Source organism: Lygodium microphyllum, chromosome 8 (genome assembly GCF_053477565.2).
Source record: "Lygodium microphyllum isolate KBCC chromosome 8, Lygodium_microphyllum_v1.1.10, whole genome shotgun sequence".
NCBI lineage: Eukaryota > Viridiplantae > Streptophyta > Polypodiopsida > Schizaeales > Lygodiaceae > Lygodium > Lygodium microphyllum.
Window position 1 is genome coordinate 61733582 of NC_141142.1, and position 20552 is coordinate 61754133.

Consider the following 20552-nt stretch of genomic DNA (forward strand, 5'->3'; position numbering starts at 1 on the left):
TATGTGGAGCAGCAGCAAGTTCAGCACCAACAGGGCAGATTGCACAATTTTTTCCAGGCTGTTAGCACTCGTCTACTTCAGCTCCACACTTGGCCATTGCTTCTTGCTCTCTACCTTGATCAAGAGGGCTATTAGACTTCATGTTTGATGTCATTCAAGCTTTGGGCATTGGTCTTGATCATTCGGGGCTTATTTCTTCATATTTGGGACTGTCATAAACTATCATAACAGGCTGAAAACAGGGCAGCACCATTGGCATTAGCATTTGTTGCTTACGCTCCATTCCGATTGTGCTATTTGATGCCCGTATGCGGTCTACTTGATGCCTGAATGCCTTGGGAATGTATGCACATGATTATGCCATGATTTTGGCCTGAAATATTGGCTGATTTGGGACTGTCATTTACTGTTATACAGTGCTAGAAACAAGGAAGCCACACTTGGCATTGGCATTTGATGCTTATACTCTACTCCGGTTACCTTGTTTGATGCCCGTATGCGGCCTACATGATGCCTAGTGCCTTGGGAATGTATGCACATGATTATGCCATGATTTTGGCCTGAAATATTGGCTGAAATTTCTCAGTTTTGACAGTCAAACTTGGCTGTAATAAGAGTGGGCTGAAGGTACTTTGGATGCTTTGTCACTTACCTATTGGTACCGGATGTATGCTTTGGGATTTGCCATCATGTATTTGAAATTTGGGGACGACTTTGAGCTCATGTTTGAATCTATGGAATGTATTTGAGCTACGAATAAGCTCCATCTTGGTTGGTATTCACTGGCATTTGGACCGACTTGGCATGCTCTTGGACCGCTTATGCCTCATGTCTATGCTTGACAGTTAGGCTTCATACATTACATGCTTTGGTTCGTGATATATGCCGCTTGGTTCATCTATGCTTTACCGACATTGGGAGCTTTGCCTTGGATGTATTTGAGCATTTCCGACTCAGTTTGATCATTTACTTGGTTGCTTCCATCAGTTGCTTCATGTATGTCATGCTCTTGGGATGCGTATGACGCATTGACTTGATCACTTGTCACTGGTACTTTGTCTTGGGTTGCTTGAGCCCTTGAGCTCGTTTGTACGCCTTTTGTGCCAGTGGGAGCATCTTGCATGCTTACTTGACCTTGAGCAGGGATTACATGCTATTGGAGCAGTTACATGTATTGGAGCAGTCTATGTCATTGAGCAGTTACAGATGTATTGAGACTTTGGGATTATACTCCGACAATTGGATGTTGCATTGAGTATATGTCTTGGTTCACAGGATGCTTATGAGCTGAGTCTCAGTTTTGGATCCGCTTTCCTTTGAGCAAACACCTATTTGTGTCAGGTTTTGGCAATTGCAGGTACATTTTGCCTGGATTGTCTAGGGGTGTGCCTCTTAGTGGTAGATGCTATTTGACATCTCTCGGTGTTATGCTCATGTATTTTCACTGTCATTTGGCTTTTCTTTGTCCTCTTTATGCCGGCTTTGGATCTAGCATTGTTTAGTTGACATTAGATCCAGTTTTGGGACAGTTTGCTCTCATTATTGCAATTCTGAAATTTATTACAGCAAGTATTTATTGGTGGACTGAGCAGTATTTTTTATGTTGAAATTTCCTGATTTGGTGTACCGCACCTAGTACTAAGTGGGCAGCATCTTTTGGCACACTTTTCTTGCCATTTGGAGCTCATTTCAGTGAATTTTGGGCATTTTCTGCAGTAAAACAGCCAGCAGTTTTACATTGTCTATGCATTTCCAGCCTGCATTATGGCGTCCTCTTCGACTGATAATGCCATATTTAATATCACAAAGTTGGATGGTACCAATTACTCTTATTGGAAGAGTCAAATTTGGCAGGTCTTGGTGCAGAAATCTCAGATTAAGCCACTTCGATTGAGCGGGGAGCAGCCTGAAACTATGGACAATGACGACTGGCTTGAACTTGATGAGCTATGCAAGTCCACGATTGTATTGTCTCTCACTGAACAGGTACATTATAATGTATTTGAGGAAGCACAGAGTGCATGGGATCTATGGAATAAGATCAAGAATCTTTATGATAAGAAAAGTCCGACGAGTCAGATGTACTGGTTGAAGCAGCTTATGGATTTGCGCATGAAGGATAATGCGACTATGTCTGCTTACTTGAGCCAGTTCCATGCTATAATGAAGAACCTGACTTTGCAGGATATCACCTTTGGAGAGGAAGTAACTCCTCTTTTCTTGCTTGGGACTCTGAATGAGTCATGGGATGTATTCCGCACTGCCCTATGTGCCTCTAGTGCTACTCTGAAACTGAATGATGTTGAGAGTGCTCTTCTGCAGAAAGAGGTTAATAGCAAAAACTTGGATGCCTCTCGTGTTTCACATGCTTTGATAGTTAGAGGCAGGAATGATAGGAATGATCATGGTCATGGCCGTGGCCGTGACTCGTAGAAGGGTTGGTCTAAATCTCGTGGAAAGTCGCGTGGGCGCAACGCTAATGTCACTTGTCATCATTGTGGGAAAAAGGGCCATATCAGACCACAATGTCATGAGTTGCGCAATGAGAAGCGCAAGGATAATGGGAAAGAGAAAGTGCAGGAGAAGTCCTCAGATCGCAGCATAGTACCTGCGAAGTCCAGCATCAAGATTGAAGAAATTAATGTCACGCAAACCAAGGATTCCGATGGTAGTGATGAGTTCATACTTGCAGCTAGTTCTTCTGATGCCTCACACTTGACTGAGACACCTAGTATGTATGCACAGTGTTGGTTATTGGATTCAGGTGTGTCCTTCCATGTGACACCTTACCGTGAGTGGTTTCACTCTTACCGTACTGTATTTGGATCAGTCAGACTTGGAGATGACAGATCTCTTGATATTGTGGGCTGTGGAGATATTCAGTTGCAGTTTTCCACTGGCAGTTCCTTTTTGCTCAAGGATGTACGTCATGTACCTGCGCTTACGCGCAATCTTATGTCTGCAGGACAGTTGGATGATGCAGGGTTTCATGTCTGTTTTGGGGATTCTGCCTGGAAGATTACCAGAGGCGGACTTGTGCTTGCTAGAGGCGCCAAGGTTGGTAGCCTCTATCCTCTTGTTGTATCTAGGTCTTCTGTAGACCATGTCTTGGTAGTGGGCTCTATCCCACATGTATCACTTTGGCATGCCCGTTTGGGGCATATGTCTTTGAAGGGAATGAAAATGTTATCTGGTTTGCAGTATCTTCTGCCTTTGGACTATGCACGTTTTGACTCGTGTGATCATTGTCTTTATGGTAAGCAGAATAGGTCTACGCATAAGAAATCGGGTAGGCCATGCATGAGTGAGCCCTTGGCTTTGGTGCATTCAGATGTTTGTGGGCCCATGCCGTGTATGTCTATGGGTGGCGTGAAGTACTTTGTTACGTTCATTGATGATTTTTCTAGGAAAGTGTGGGCTTATCCCATAAAGCAAAAGTCCGATGTCTTGGCAGTCTTTCAGCGTTGGCTTGCTCTTGTTGAGAACCAGACTGGGTATAGGCTGAAATGCCTTAGGACTGACAATGGGGGAGAATATGTCTCACATGTTGGGGGTAAAGGTACCTCCGCCGTGCCGCCCCGTGTATTACTACACTGACAGTACCCGCCACTGCACACTGCAGGTGGCGGGCGCCCGTCACATCACTTTATTCTTTATTCTTTAAGTGACAGTTTGAATAAAGGAAGGCCCGGTCACACATTGTGACTATTGGAGTTCCCATTTCTTGTCTCTCTCTTTCTTGCTCTTGCTCTCCCGCCATAGATCGCATGCAAGCTTCGATCCTTCTCACCTTTCAACTGGTATCAGAGCTTGGCATTCTCTTGCTCGAGCTCGACTCGGTGCTTCCCGACCTTCGCATCGACTCGCTTCATGCATTGGATCTCCATCCCGGCAGCCATATCCGATCTCCCCGAGCTCCCGTCACTCCCCGGCTTCCCGAGTACCTTCCCAGCCTATTGAGGCACCTTCAAGGCATTGATACTGAGGTATTTGATCATTCTTTTAGGGTTTTATTTCAGTCTACAGGTTGCAAACAGCAAGGGCAGCCATGGCTTCAAACTCTTGAAGCTTATTCCCCTCATATTGTGCCTTATACCTATCAAGGCTCAAAGAGGCTTGTCATAGGCCTTTGATAGGCCCTTCTTGAGCCCCCCATTACCCCCTTTTCAGCCCATGTGAAGCAGCAGCAAGTTCAGCACCAACAGGGCAGATTGCACCATTTTTTTCCAGGTTGTTAGCACTCATCTACTTCAGCTCCACACTTGGCCATTGCTTCTTGCTCTCTACCTTGATCAAGAGGGCTATAGACTTCATGTTTGATGTCATTCAAGCTTTGGGCATTGGTCTTGATCATTCGGGGCTGATTTCTTCAGATTTGGAACTGTCATAAACTATCATAACAGGCTGAAAACAGGGCAGCACCATTGGCATTAGCATTTGTTGCTTATACTCCATTCCGGTTGTGCTATTTGATGCCCGTATGCGGTCTACATGATGCCTAGTGCCTTGGGAATGTATGCACATGATTATGCCATGATTTTGGCTTGAAATATTGGCTGATTTGGGACTGTTATTTACTGTTATACAGTGCTGGAAACAGGGCAGCCACACTTGGCATTGGCATTTGATGCTTATACACTACTCCGGTTACCTTATCTGATGCCCGTATGCGGTCTACTTCCTACCCGGATGTATTGGGGATGTATGCATTTGGTTTGACCATGATTTTGGCTTGAATTCGGGGCTGAAATCTACTGTTTAGAACAGTAAATACATGCTGGAATAACAATGGGCTGAAGGTACTTTACATGCTTTGGCACTTACCTACCGATACCGGATGTATGCTTTGAGCTTTGGCATGATGTCTCTGACATTTGGGGACGGCTTGGAGCATATGTATGAGATTATGGGATGCTTTTGAGCTTTGCATTAGCTCCGTATTCACTGGCATTTGGACCGACTTGGCATGCTCGTGGACCGCCTATGCCTCATGTCTCTGCTTGACAGTTAGGCTTTTGCATTACATGCTTTGGTTCGTGACATATGCTATTTGGTTCGTGTATGCCATACCGACATTTGGCGCTTGGATTTGGATGTATTTGAGCATTCCCGGCTTACTTGATCACTGATCTTGGTTGCTATTTGGATGTCATTGAGTTGACCGAGAGCTTATTTGGGCTTATATATTGCTTCATGGTTAATATGACCGGTGCTTCATGTATGTCATGCTCTCTTGGATGCGCTTGATGCGTTGACAGGGTCACTTATCACTGGTGCTTTCTCTTGGGTTGTTTGAGCTTCTGAGCTCGCTTTGTATACCTTTTGTGCTAGTGGGAGCATTTTACATGCTTGCTTGACCTTTGACAGTTGTATGCTATTGGAGCACTTACATGTATTTGGAGCAGTTTATGTCTTGAGCAGCTACATACGCATTGAGACTTTGGGATCATACTCCGATCTTTATGGATATGCATTGATGTACTCTTGGTTCACAGGATGCTTATGAGCTGAGTCTCATATTTGGATCTTTCTCTTTGAGCAGATACCTATTTGTGTCAGGTTTTGGCAGTTACAGGAACACTTTGCCTAGAGTGTCTGGGGGTGTGCCTTTCACTGGCAGATGTTATTTTGACATGCTTCGGTGTTGAGCTCATGTTCTTTTCACTGTCATTGGCCTTGGTTATGTCCGTTTCATGCCGGCTTTGGACCTAGCATTGTTTGCTTGACATTGGATCCTATTTTGGGACAGTTTGCTCTCTAGACTGCATACCTGCAATTTATTACAACAAGCAGTTATTGGTGGACTGAGGTGTACTTTTCATGCTGAAATATCCTGATTTGGTGTACCGCACCTGAAATCTGTCAGGTGGACGTCTGTCTCTAGCAGACCCTTCACGGCGCTTGGTCTTGGCTTTGGTTGCTCAGCTTGACTTAGATCTATATCATATGGATGTCAAGACGGCTTTCTTACATGGGGACTTGCATGATGAGATCTATATGGAGCAGCCTAAGGGCTTTGCAGAACCTGACAGGGAGCACCTGTGCAAGTTGAAGAAAAGTCTTTATGGCTTGAAGCAGGCACCTAGGGAACGGTATCATTAGTTTGATGCCTTTGTGCAGTCTCACAGGGCTACATCAGGAGCGCTATGGATCTGTGTCTTTATACGAAGAAAGCCCGTGATGGTTCATTGCTTATTTTGGTACTCTATGTGGATGATATGCTGATAGCAGGGAAAGCTCATGATGAGCTAGATGCTCTTAAATCTCAGCTAAAGAAAAGCTTTGAGATGAAGGATTTGGGATAGGCCTCTCACATAGCGCTTCCGCATGCAGGACGTAAAGCCTATTGGCTGTCCATTGCCTTCTTATGTGAAGGTATCATAGGCCGATTGTTCGCAGACAGATGAGCAGAGGGCCGAGATGGCCCAGTTCCCTTATGCTTCAGCCGTGGGTAGTTTGATGTATGCCATGATAGCCACTCGTCCAGATATTGCCTTTGCAGTTGGTGTTGTGGCACGCTATATGGCTACACCTGACAGGAAACATTGGAATGTCGTGAAGGGTATCATGAGGTACCTGAAGGGCACAACAGATATGTGTATTTGCTATGGCAGCCAGGATACAGGGGTCGTGGGGTACATTGACTTCGATTATGCAGGACATGTAGATAGTAGGAAGTCCACTTCTGGCTATGCATTCACCTATGCTGGAGGTGCTGTCTCTTGGATGTCCAGGGTTCAGAAGTGTACGGCTTTGTCTACCACTGAGGCCGAGTATGTTGCAACCACTGAGGCTTGCAAGGAGGCCATATGGCTAGGTCGTCTAGTTGCTGACCTTAGGATTGATGCTATACCTACACTGCATTCGGATTCTATGAGTGCCATTTAGTTGGCTAAGAATCCGGTCTTCCATGCGAAGACGAAACACATTGAGGTGAGGTATCACTTCATACGTGGTGTCGTGGAGGACAAGTCTGTTGACCTTGTCAAGATCTCCACTGACGAGAATCCTGCAGATCTGCTCACGAAAAGCCTCACTACTGAGCGCTTTGCCTTCCTCAGGAGATTGATGGGCATTGGATGAGATGTTGCCTTTCCTCATCCCTTGTACCTATGTACAGTTGTACTGTCTTTTTTCTTTTCTTTTCTCTCTCACTGGGGCAGATTCACCTTTAAGTGGGAGGTTGTTGGGGTAAAGGCCCTCCGCCATGCCGCCCCGTGTATTACTACACTGACAGTACCCGCCACTGCACATTGCAGGTGGCGGGCGCCCGTCACGTCACTTTATTCTTTACATTCATTTTAGTGACTAGTAAATAAAGGAAGGCCCGGTCACACATTGTGACTATTGGAGTTCCCATTTCTTGTCTCTCTCTTTCTTGCTCTTGCTCTCTCGCCATAGCTCGCGTGCAAGCTTCGATCCTTCTCACCTTTCAGCTTCGATTTATCCAAGTGCAATGTCATTTTCTTCAGGAACTTACAATCTTTGAGGGATTGACCACTCTACTTAGGGATTGAACGGATTGAAATCTGTGAGAAATACACTTATCTAGGCATTGTTGTAGATAGTGAAATCTCAATTGCCAATAATAATTCGGGACAAGATCAAGTAGGGGCTTCCTTTCTTCCTACTCGATCCATATGTGGACTAAACTCAACGTCTTCAAGGTGTGTGTGCTTCCGGTTCTTACGTACGGAGCCGAGATTATGGGAGGTCACTTTAGTGGTCATGGGGATGAAGTGGATTCTTGGCAAGGGAGCTAAGTTGATAGTAGTCGATGCATCTACCCTTCTTCATAAAGAATTTCATATCCCCCCATAGCAATGTTTTGCGGCAGGCAACGTGTGCGTGATTTGGAAAAGTACCCAGGACTCAAGATGTGGATTCATGAGCTTGTGAAACCATTGTCATTTACTGGGAAAGTCCACAAATGGACCTGGACCTCTAGGACCAAGCGTTGGCTAGAAAAGTATGTCCCTGAAGCACCTCTACTCATTGTAAGACATCATATCTGGAAGAAATGGGAACGACACCACAAGTGTTTGAGGCTTTTCTCTTATAATGAGAACAAGTTCGAATGCTCAAGGAACTACCTCTTCTGTGCCAATCTATTGGAGAACCTTAAGACTATAGAGGAATGGTTTTTGTGCCCAACACAAGTCAAGAATGTGAAGATGGCAGATAGCTATTGTCACTCTCGTCGACAAACCTGTCCTCCTCTGGTGCAGCTCTCATGAAGCAGGAACCTCTTACGCACACATCTTGCTCCCCTATCCTATGTTGATTGATAAACGTAATAGGCACATTTCAGGTATAATAAGTGAAGCTCGCGACCTTTTATCTTGGGGGAGTACCTTAGAGGATGGAGCTGCACTACTCCTTGGTGGGGAGGTTGGCGGGGTGTGCTTACCCAACTGGGTGAGCACTCGTCTGCACTCGAGGAATATTGTTCTTGGGCATCACCTCGTAGCACCATTCCTCATTAGTGGGGTGATGCCAAGGTACTTGGGAGCATTATATATGTGATTCTTATTCTTAAAAGGATAGAGAAATGACGAAATCCTCCCTTTGTGAACTTGTGAGCAAGCTCACACTCGTACCAACGATGGCACCACCTTGCCCAAGCAAGCGAATGCTGTTAGGGGGTAGTGTTTGCTTGGGTGTGATGGAACATCACCTTTGAACCGATGCCCAACCTTAGGGTATGGCATCCCTTTAAGGGAATCCACCGAGATTGGTGGCTTTAGCTGGTGAGAGCCCAACACTACCTAGACCCCTGAACCAGGGTGCTAGGTGCCTACCCACACTCCATCATTTGGGTGATAAGCAGAGCCTTCCAAGGAACATATTCCTGAAGGATGTTCCTGAAGGAAGTAGCGAAATCATAAGCTTGTGGCACAGGGTTTCACCTTTGAGCATGATTAGGCACTTGACTCAAAAAACAAAAAAAACAAACAACTACTATCCAAAAGCCTACCTTGAAGACCAATACCTCTAGAATGAATACACTCTTGAAGAAGATGGATACTACTACCCCAAAGATTTTCCCATTGACTACCACCCATAAGGAGAATACCTCTACACTGACTACCCCTATCTTCAAGAATGCCAATTTGAAGGAAGTCAAGAGGAGGAATAAATGATAGAGTATTATGTGAAGGGAGAATGATGGATAATGGATGTACGTTCAAATGTAGAAAACATTATAATTGAGTTAGGATACAATAAAAAATATGAAGATACATATCAAAAGGATGAACCCTTGCATCCACACATTGCAGCCCAGTTGAAAGAAGAACTAGTATTAGAAGAATTGGAGTTTGAGAAGGGGGAGGATGAGCCCGATCCACATCTTGGGACACCTCCACCCATTGAGATTGAGGGTGAGGCTAGGTTGGCGCCCTCTTGTGAGGCATGGGGATGCCTTTGAAAAAGAGTATGATGAAGAAGTAGATGAGGTGATAGAATTAAAAGATGAGAATATAAGGGTGAAAACACCTTGGGCAGGGAATCCGCTACATAGAGCCAACACTTCTACTCTAGAGGATGATATAGGTGAAGGAGAATAAAAAGATAAAGAAGAAGAAAAGGGAGAGGAGGAGCTCAACCTAGATCTTGGAACACCTCTACCCCAACATATCGAAGAAGAAGAGAAGAGCGAGGATGAACTCAACTTAGATCTTGGAGCACCTTGACCCCAATAACCCCAACAACCAACCAAACCTACAAAGTTCAATGATGATAGGCTAGGAAGAGGCATGAAGGAGAGAATCATGAAAATATGGGATGAGATAGAAGAAGATGATAGGAAAGAAGAAGAAAAAGACTTATTAGATGGAGACATAGAGAAGTTAAAGGAAAAGATGAAACAAGAAAAGAGATAGAAGAACAAGTAGAGTTAGCTAGGAAGAAGCTAGAAGAGAAAGAAAAGCTAGAGTATGATATGAGAAAGCAAGTAGAAAAGAAAACAAAAAGAAGAAACTCAGGAAAAAGATTGAGCAAGTAAAAAGAGATAGAGAAGCCAAGTTAGAAGAAGGAGTACAGTGAGCTAGGAAGCCAAATGAAGAAGAAAGGCTAGAACAAGGAGAGCAAGAAAAGATAGATAAAGGTTGGAAGGCCAAAGAAGAAGAGATAGAAGATGACTTAGACTTAGGCAAGAACAAGAAGAAAGAAGAGGAGCAAAAGATAGACCTAGACAAAGAAGGCCAAAAAGAGGAAGGAAAGATAGATAATGAGAAGAAGAAGAAGGCAAAACCAAACACCAAGAAATGGAGGTAGGCTGCTAGAGACAAGATGACAAATGAGAATGAAGATGCCTCCAAAACCCCCCAAGCTAGTCTTATGGCTAAGGATGAAGCAAACCAACTTTCGATCCAAGGTCACATTCCATCCCATCCAACTCGGATCAAAGTGAGAACTAAGTGCATTGTAGCAATGGAGTCATTGACTACACCTTTGAGCCCAAAGAGGCAAACCCTTATGAGCTTGGACAGAATGAGTTAGAGAATAAAGCCTCAAAGAAGGGAGAGCATGAGGGAGTGCTCACAATATGGTCCACTCAAGGTAACTTAGTGCCATGGAAGGAAAGCTAGTTGAGTGTTGGAGAACTCTCCAACTCACTCTTAAGGTGAATATCATAGGACTATGGAACCCATTGGGACCATACTCAAGGCTGGTAAAGATTGAGATATCGATATTCAGGCCCAAGCAGTACAAGGAATTGCCATTCCAATCCTATAGATCCGTGACACACCAAACACTCCACATATGGACGTCACCTCAAGAACTTTAAAGATACCTCTACTTCTGCAACCTAGAATCTAGTCTAAGTGTGACGACTTAGTCCATTCCTCCTTAAGAACTTTACCTCCAAATGAGACTAAGAAGAGCCAAAGAGGTGCCATGCACCAAGACCGCACCTTCTATGTGAAAAGGAAAGTTGAACCAACCAATTTGTCTAAGTTCAAGGCAAACAAGAAAGATCTGGCAAAGAGGCCAAGGAAAACAACCCAAGTTTTTAACTTGGCAATAAGGGTAAATCATCTTAGCAAACAAACTAAGAGACCCAAGTCCCCAAGGCCCAAGGCAATGGCATGAAGAAAGGGAGGAACGACTGCAAGGAGCAACTCAATGGACTACCTCCCTTAAGGCGTGGCATACCATGGCTACAACTATGCCACCATGCCTTGACCCCAATAGCATGATAACTTGGGATCGTGCCTACAGAGCTTGGAATGCAAAGCCATCATCTCCAAGCCACATCAAGTTAGAACTATAAAGCCTCCACTCCTCAAATGTAATTGAGTCAAGGGTGGACTGGAATGCAAAAGAATGAAAAGAATTAAGTCTAGATGGGTGCTTGATATAATATTATGATGTGTTAAGACCCTAAGTCATAATGTAGCAGACAATGACAAGCTTGATAAAAAAGGCTGTGTTAAGGCCCTACTAATGAGTCAAGTCCTAGACCAATAGACACTGACCAGCTTGATAGCATGAGCTATGTTAAGAAAACCACCCTTAGATTGTTGAGGAGGACATCAATCCAAGCGGGGGTGAGTGTAAGGATATGGGCTTTGTAGCTATACCATGGCGTTGGAGCCAAAAACACCTATATAGGGAGTATTAGTGACTCTGAGCTTTGTTCAGTTTCCACTCTATATACGATTCCCTATACTCTATGGTGAACCCTCACATGTGTGGCATCATGAGAGTGTAGTCCTAAGATCTACCTCAATGATGTATCTTTTGATATCATGAATGCAAAGGATTCCTTATTGATATATCTTGTGTTCCTTTCCGCTATATCATTTATGTGCCCCATGATAGGTTATGATTTGAAGTCTCGCGAAGGTCCGTAACACCCCGTCCCTACTGCCGCCCTCCTTGAGGCCAAAAATCCCCGTACCTATTCCCTTATTTTTAAGCTTGGAAAGGAAAATTAATGGGGGCCTACCCCTAATGTATACGCTTATGTACTTTTTAAACAGACCCCCATCTCCTATACTTATGTGATTCCACAAGTTATCTATGGTGAATCCCTCGAGGTGTAGCCATGGGTATTTTATCACTGTAGCGAAGCAAAACATGTGGTGAATCTTAAATTTAAGATACAAACAACTTAATTAAACACAATTTTTTTTAAATAAGTTAATAAACTAACAAAGAACAAAAGAAAAACACATGATAGGGCTCAATCTCCCCCACGAGACAGAAGCCATGGTTTGCCATCCTCCATTATGAAATATAATTTAATTGCTATTTACATTCATAACACATATCTAATTGTAAAGAAAATACAAGCATAAATCGAGATACAAAGTTTTGTGTGTCAAGAGGTTTTTTGTAGTTGCTTATAGTAGTTGTAAATAATTTTGTGTGCTAAATCATGACATTTTTATATTATTGTCGTATTTCAAACTCCCAAACAACTCTGAAAGCTACGAATTATAACTCTTAATAAGGGAGAAACAAAAAAACTAAGTTTTATCCTATTCACTTGTTTTACACGTGATCTTGTTACTCTTAATAAAAAAACTAGGAAAGCTTTCTAAAAATGAACAACATAAAGAAAATAGTAAAGCATTCCATAAAGAATGCTCTTTTTGATAAAAACATATCTTTAATTCTAATACTTGAATATTATTGAAAATATTAAATCAGATAAATTAACGATGCTAGAGAGCAATGATTTAGTTAAAATTAATAGTAAAGAAGCTTACACTTAGAATTTATCAATAAAGTAATAATTTTAATAATACACAATATTATGTGTATATATTATAATATCATGTAAATATTTACTATCATACATTACACTTGCTATATATGTTCATCTAAGTTTATTTATACTCAATAATTTTTCAAAAATAGTGATTTGTATAATTTCGTTAATAGTTCCATTTCATCTATCTACCAAATACAATGTGACCAATGTCATACGTAGCGCTTATATATAACAAGTCACGATTATGTGACAAATAGACAATAAAAAATATTAAATAAATAAATAAATATAAAATCACCTTATTTTCATAACCTCTATTGCATGATCCCACAGTGTAAGGTAATATCTATCACATTCTTGGCCTTATAAACCTACAAAATACTCCCAAAATGACCAGTAGAGTCTAGTTTCCATTACATCCACGATGCTAGGAAATTCTTTGCAAAAGCATGACTCTTTCATTGTGATTGCATAGTCTATTCCTTCCAGTGGCCATCTTGCTCCAAGGCTAGAGGAACACCTCGATTACATCATAAGCAATCCTCCAATATGATGGAAGGCTAAGCAGAAAGTAAAAATAGATGAATTGCAAACTTAGCATACTACAAAAAAAATTAACAGTGTACTTATCCTTTCTAGACAAAAGCATCAAATTCTCTATACAATAAGTAAATTCTTCATTAAATATTATCGCAATAAGCAATATGACCTTGGATTATTGTAATGGAGTAAAATTAGTGATATATAATTTTTTATAAAATATTTAATAATACTTGATGCTACACTAGCATAAGTATATAATATATAAGAGACAATTTCATTTTTCACCCATTCAACAATAATACAAAGTCTTTTTTCAGCTTTTCAACATTCCTTCTAGCTTTGATGGCTTCTTGTCATTTCTCTCTCTTCTTTCTTTCTTTTGTTCTAGTCTTGTGCCTCTCTTGCAATCTATTTTATGTGTTCTCCATGCCTCCTAACAAGTGGTATTAGAGTGTATTATGTCTTTGATCCAAATTTCTTTCATTTTCTCCATATTCGTTTCTATTTTCCATTAAAAAAATCTATTACAAGTTGGTACAAGAGGCTATGGAAGTGAGCTTTGTATCATGACTAGCAAGCTTTTCATAGGTGAGAAAGGCCAAGTTTAGAGATATTGATAGGCTCTCATGGACGTGTGCTTCTGCCCGGTAGCCTTGTAAGTGGAGGATGGCGCGTGCTTGAGGCGCAGCATGGCATCTCATGGAGATGGGGCGGCCGCCTAGCAAGAGTAGTAATGAGGATCTCATGCTGGCGAACTGCTCGCAAACACTTATACGACAAGGAACCCAATATTATAAATTCGCCAAGACCACAAACTATATTAGTGGTAAGTGGCGCTCGCTCCATTGCCATGCAAGTGGGGTGATGCCATTAGTACCACCATGCATGCATAGTGTGTCTTCGCCAATAGGATGTGAGAGTAATGGCACACTTCATGGGTACCTGGATGACCATGTACATAAATGGATATTTGAAGAGCAAGATCTCATGTAGCCTTTGCATATAGAGGATGATCAACATTTAGCACTCTTTTAATCAAGGATTCGTGAGAGTGTGCTTAAGAAGTAACAAATTGCATCCTAGATTATACATCCAAGGAATGCTCCCTTTTTGTGGCTTCTTTCATATGCTCTCTGTGCCTCCATAAGAGATAGACACAATGTGGCCAAGCTATAGCTTGTGCTTAGTAGCATCGTCATGGAGTGAGGCTCATGTGATGAGAGAGGGATAAAAAATTCATGGTTTAGGTGGGGTTGGGATGATGCACCCACAGTTGATGCTAGCATCGATTGTTGCTACCTACTATCACATGTAATAGGATGCAATGTGAGTACTAATAGCTCATGCCAATGCTTCTTGCAACTATAGGTTGAGAGAAGGGAAAAATAAGGAAAACATGATCACAAAAATATGATCATGTTGTGTCTAATTAAGGCACCAGCTTTGCAAAATGCATCCATTTTTTAAAGGAAAATACCCATGGCTCTGCTGACTTGTAGGTGTGGGCTTGTGGACTCATGAATTTGTTAGCCTTGTACAAGGGCTTTCATGGTGTCTTGGTTGAGCCACTCATGATATAGTGGAGTATCTTATAAGTCATTCAATGACAATGGTCTTATCTTAGTCTTACTTGGTTGACTAGAGGCCTATCAAGAGTAAAGTTATAGAAAACCTTTCATTTTTGCACGATAAATGGTAAACTCCCAAGCTTGGTTATGGGTGGTGATATTCCTCCAAATAAATTACAGATTTTCTTAAACTAGAAAGCTCGGTTATTGTTTTGCGTGTAGTGCCGTAGACTCGGGTAAGTTACTCATGAATATATGTGTGCATCATGTGGGTTCAAAATAAGGTATTTTTTAAATACCATTTTTATACATTTTTTACATACAAAAGGGTGTAATATAAAGGGTTTTTTACATATTGAATAGAAAAAGATTATGTTTTATTCAGGAAAAATTCACAGATAAGGATATTTATAAATAGGCCTTGAACTCATGTGATGTAGAGGATATACATATAGTAACTTTCCCGAGGCCATAGATAGTCCCATGCTTATTATTAAAGTGGAAAGATCCCTTGTTGTTTTGCCTATAGTGCCACTTAAGTTTTAATGACATTTAAGTTCCTTTTGGTGAATTCAATTGTCCCAATAACTATTAGCATCTCTCTTAGATATCATAAGGATCTTCAAGGAAGAGAGTCAAACTAGTCAATTGTGTTTATTCCTCTAGGAATCCCTCCTCACTGATAAAGTGGCATTGAATTGTCATGTGCACATTGCAACTCCATTGAACTCACTTGATAGCTTCATGTGTATTTTAACTTTTTCACAATAATCAAGTTTAAGTGATATCTAGTAATTATAGAGTGTGCTGGTAGTTGGAGCTCCTAAAGATGATTAGAATGATTTGCATGAAATAGTCGATAATGTCGGCTAAGGGTCATGTTTTCACTTATTACAATGATAACAATAGATCATGTTGCTTTTGCAAAGCTAGGATTTCACCTACATTGTGTGCTTAGGATTCGACATGTAATACGCTAGTGGAGCCGAAAAGTAGAATGATAAGTGGATACTCTACATTTCCAAGAACTAGACTAAAATGATAAGTGGATACTCTACATTTCTAAGAACTAGAATAAAATGATAAGTGGATACTCTACATCAAAACATACTAATAATACATCCAAATCCACCTCCTTGGGGAGACTTGTGATATACTAGTATGTTGAGTTATGTACCTTATATTAGCAAATCATGATATTGATATTTAGCATCACATGAAATTATGTTCATATGTCCAATTTGGGTCAAAAACTAGGGGAAAATAAACTATTTAGTGTGTGATCATTTACTATATACATGGAAGTGGCAAGCCTTTGTTAGATCAGATGGGAAAGTGGCACAATGCATAGTCCTTTCCTTTGCAAAGGACCATCTAGATTAATGTGTTTCAATAGTATTATACTAATATGATAGTAGTTCACTAGAACTATACTAAATGTAAAGAATCTTGAACAAAGCCTCAAATTTGATAGATGGACTTTCATTGTAGCTAGGTATTGTAGTTAATTTGAAAGATGGGTCATGGAGCTAGGCTAATGAGATTGAGTTGCAATGCTAAGGCAAGTTTGAGTTTGAGCCAAGTTCTAAGTGTCTCTTGAAGAAAATGGACCTAATGTGTGAGTACAAACTTTGGGACGTATGAAAGAGTATAAGGGCATACATGGTATCCAAGTCAAATGGGTTAGATATTTAATGGTGGTTCTAGATGTGACTCTAAGTGAACATATTCTTCATTGTTCTAAGAAGTGCCCACTATATGATTCTGATATTTTTGTTTGTAAAGAATGAAGTGTATGTGTGGTTCCTACTAAATGTTGAAATTTCTGCAATCACACCTACTTAGCCTCTTTGTATGGAGCAGTGTGGACTCAGGACTAGAATCCCATAAGCACAGTAAGAGAAGTGCTACCATCCAATTTCCTATAAAGCATTGTACTTGCTATCTTTTCTAATGCAATGTCATAGTACTTTTGTCTTTCAGTAAAGTCTTTGTGTCATTGTCAATCTATACACAAGATTGTGTTTGTGAGTCCAAGCTTCCATCTTGGAACCTAATTCACTTACGTAATAATTAGTCATGTCAGTGTCTTCATGAACTCACTCTTTCTCTTCCAACCTCCATACCTTCCGCCTCAAGCCATGTTCTAGATCCATGTTTTTACATGGTATCAGAGCCATGGTGAGCATGCCATACATTAGTTCTTATCAATAAACCCCCCTTCCTACCTCTCTCCTGTTGAGATATTTGCAATCACACCTAATGTAGCCTCTTTGTATGAGGCAATCTGGGCTTAGGACATGCAAGCTGCAATAATCCCATATGCACAGAGAGGGAAGATTGCTACCCATCCAACAACTACAGAGCATTGTACTTGACTACCACTTTTCATATAGAATGAATACAATGTCATGATGCTTTGTACTTTCAATTAAGTGTCTTGTCATTGTCAGTCATACACAAGATTGTGTTTATGAGTCCAAGTCTCAATCTTGGAACCTAATTCACTTGTGTAACAAACAATTTCTTTGTCTCTATCATCATGAGTTCATTCTTCTTCTTCCATCCACCATAGCTCAATACCATGTCCTAGATCCCGCTCATTTTGACATGGTATCAGAGCCCAGTCGGGCATGGCATTGCTTCTCTAGCCTCTCTTGATTCCTCTAAACCTCTATCTAGCTCACATCCAGCTCATGTTAGTGTATGACTTCTTTAATCAACTTCATTTTCAACCAGGCTTGTGGCAGCCATAGCCAAATAGCACATAGCTCTGATTGAGCCCCTGGATGTCACACTACAAGCCATTTCAGCTCACGATTCCTTTTGGAGAAACATTCCTCTACTCCTGGCGAAGCCCCCTGGTACATCACAATCAAACATTTGTGATCACTCAAGCTAGCATTGCGTGAATTTGAGCTCGCTACCTATTCTGTGCCATCATCAGGTCGTACTATTGTCTCTGCGCGCACAGACCGCGATCTCCCCTGCGACCATAGGGAAATTCAAGGATGGCTCATAATCTCTCTCCCCACTAAGTATTGGCTCGAATTGCTGTACTGATCGTCTGCACGAGCTGGTTTAACAGTCATCTGTCAGAACCCTAAATAGGGACTCCATAGCCTTTGAGCTTCAAGCTCATAAACCACTTCTTTTTTCTCACTCCTGCTACTTGGATCACCCTATTGACATCCAGATTCACTAATTTAGGCAGTGCCACACATCAAGGAGGGGAAGTTCTTGGAGATCTTTGGATATTTTTGAATATTGGAAGACCAAGCATTCAACATCAAGCTCAAGCTCCTCTTCCATCTCACTCCTCTCACTCCATTGAAATTTTGCCACTTTGATCTGAGCTCCCAACTAATTTTCAAGCAAGGATTCAAGTGTTTTACTCGCAAGATTTGTCCATCACACTAGCAAGGAGGGGAATCAAGCAACCGGTTCATCAAGCAAAGCAACAACAAGCATCAAGAATCATCATCTTCAAACCATAGTATCTCTTGATACTAATTCAATGCTTCTTGGCACTTTTGCTCTTTAACACATTCAAGAATCAACTCACTACTGATTTATCTCTGATTTGAAGCTAATACTCAATGACCAAAATGAAGTTTTTCATATGGACACATGCTATCAAGGGTGACACAACTACTCTTATTACTCACTTGTATTATGTAGAAGATGTTACTCTACCTACAAGAAGACATGGAGCTACCTATATCCAAATGCCATCAGTGTATCCATTTGAAGACCTTGAAGACATGAAAGTGCAAAAGTTTGAAGGCATTTCCGATGTCTCAAAGATTGTACCTTTGCTTGAGGGGGACCATAAAGACATGGACATGAAGACCAATGCATATGCAAGCAAAGTCAATGAAGAAGCAAATCAAGAGAACCTAGAAGAAGAGGACCAAAAGATCAAAGAGAAAAAGAATAAGAAGAAGAAGCAGAAAAATCATGAAGACTCTGAAGCGGCAAGCAAAGTGAAGAGCAAGTACATGATCAAAAAGAGTAAGAAGACCTACAATGAATTGAATATCTATGTCAAAAGTAATGCTGAAACCTGCAAGGGCCTGCCAATCCTTGATCCAAATTTTTACTTTCTTTAGCCTCGTAATGTCTAGCCCAAATGTCTTTACCATAAGCTTTTAAACTCCTCATGTAGCCTTGTACTACAGCCTCTGTAAGGCCCCTGTTACAGCCTCTGGATGACCATCATGTTTGTGGTACCCACACTTAGCCTTTTCTGCGACAGCCTCTAGTGTTTTGCCATGTTTATGGTGTGCCCACACTTTGCAGGTGTTACTTTCACTAAAGCCTCTACACACTTTGTACTTTCTGGTTGTGATTGAGGAGGGGTGTTGAGATATTTGCAATCACACCTAATGTAGCCTCTTTGTATGAGGCAGTCTGGGCTTAGGACATGCAAGCTGCAGTAATCCCATATGCACAGAGAGGGAAGATTGCTACCCATCCAACAACTATAAAGCATTGTACTTGACTACCACTTTTCATATAGAATGAATACAATGTCATGATGCTTTGTACTTTCAATTAAGTGTCTTGTCATTGTCAGTCATACACAAGACTGTGTTTATGAGTCCAAGTCTCAATCTTGGAACCTAATTCACTTGTGTAACAAACAATTTATTTGTCTCTATCATCATAAGTTCATTCTTCTTCTTCCATCCACCATAGCTCACTGCAATGTCCTAGATCCCGCTCATTTCGACATCTCCAACTCTGCTCACAACCAATGAGTTCATTTCCTTACCCTATGCTACTTATGTAGTCATTATACAAGGCATGTAATGAGGCATCATGAATTGGTAATGAAGATTGATCAAATGGTATTAGTGGAAAATCAAAAAAAGGATGATATAGACAAATTAGTAGAGTCAAATTCTTAGCTAGCATCCTAAATTTCTCAATTGGTAGCACTTCAAATGGCAAAAAGTGAAAGCAAGGAAAACTCTCAAGTTGTCATGGATATAAGACAACCATTTCAACCATTAAACACTAATTCACTATATGACATTATTGGAAGGAGGGGCATGTGTAACAATTTTTTTGAGTTTGGGGAGCCTTCTCAAAGAAAAGAATAGCATCTAGGAAGCATTCATAGCTCTCCAAAAGTAAAACTCACCCCACCATAGTTTAGAAAATTTTGCAGAAAAGATGCATCATATTTAGCCACTAGACGATATGGCACAAATCCATATATATTAAAAATAGATGTAATGTGAGTCAAGAAATTAATGCATATGAAAGTTTCAAATGTTTTTTGCATTTTGTAGAACTTGGAAACAATGCATCATGGAGTATCACTCTATTGGCCCCTCAATGTCACTCTTCTACAAACTCTGATTTATGAGTAGATCTATTGATAAATGTATCAAAATGCTTCAAGTTATTTAATTGAGTGTAATATCCTATGTATAATTTAACTATCAAAAAAGTGCTATGTAACTTGCTTGGATAAAAATATCTAATGGGGGATCGTTAACTATCACTCTATTAGCTCCTTACCCTAGCCACAAAGGCAACTCCATTATCATGCTTACTAGCGTAGCCTCGTATTTTCCCTTCAACCAATCAAATTTTCACGATCTCTTTACCTTTCTTCTAGATCCACCATTCTAGTGATACTCATGAATTGATATATAGTGAGATACAGATGTAGTGAGAAAGAATAATAGGTATTTGAATGC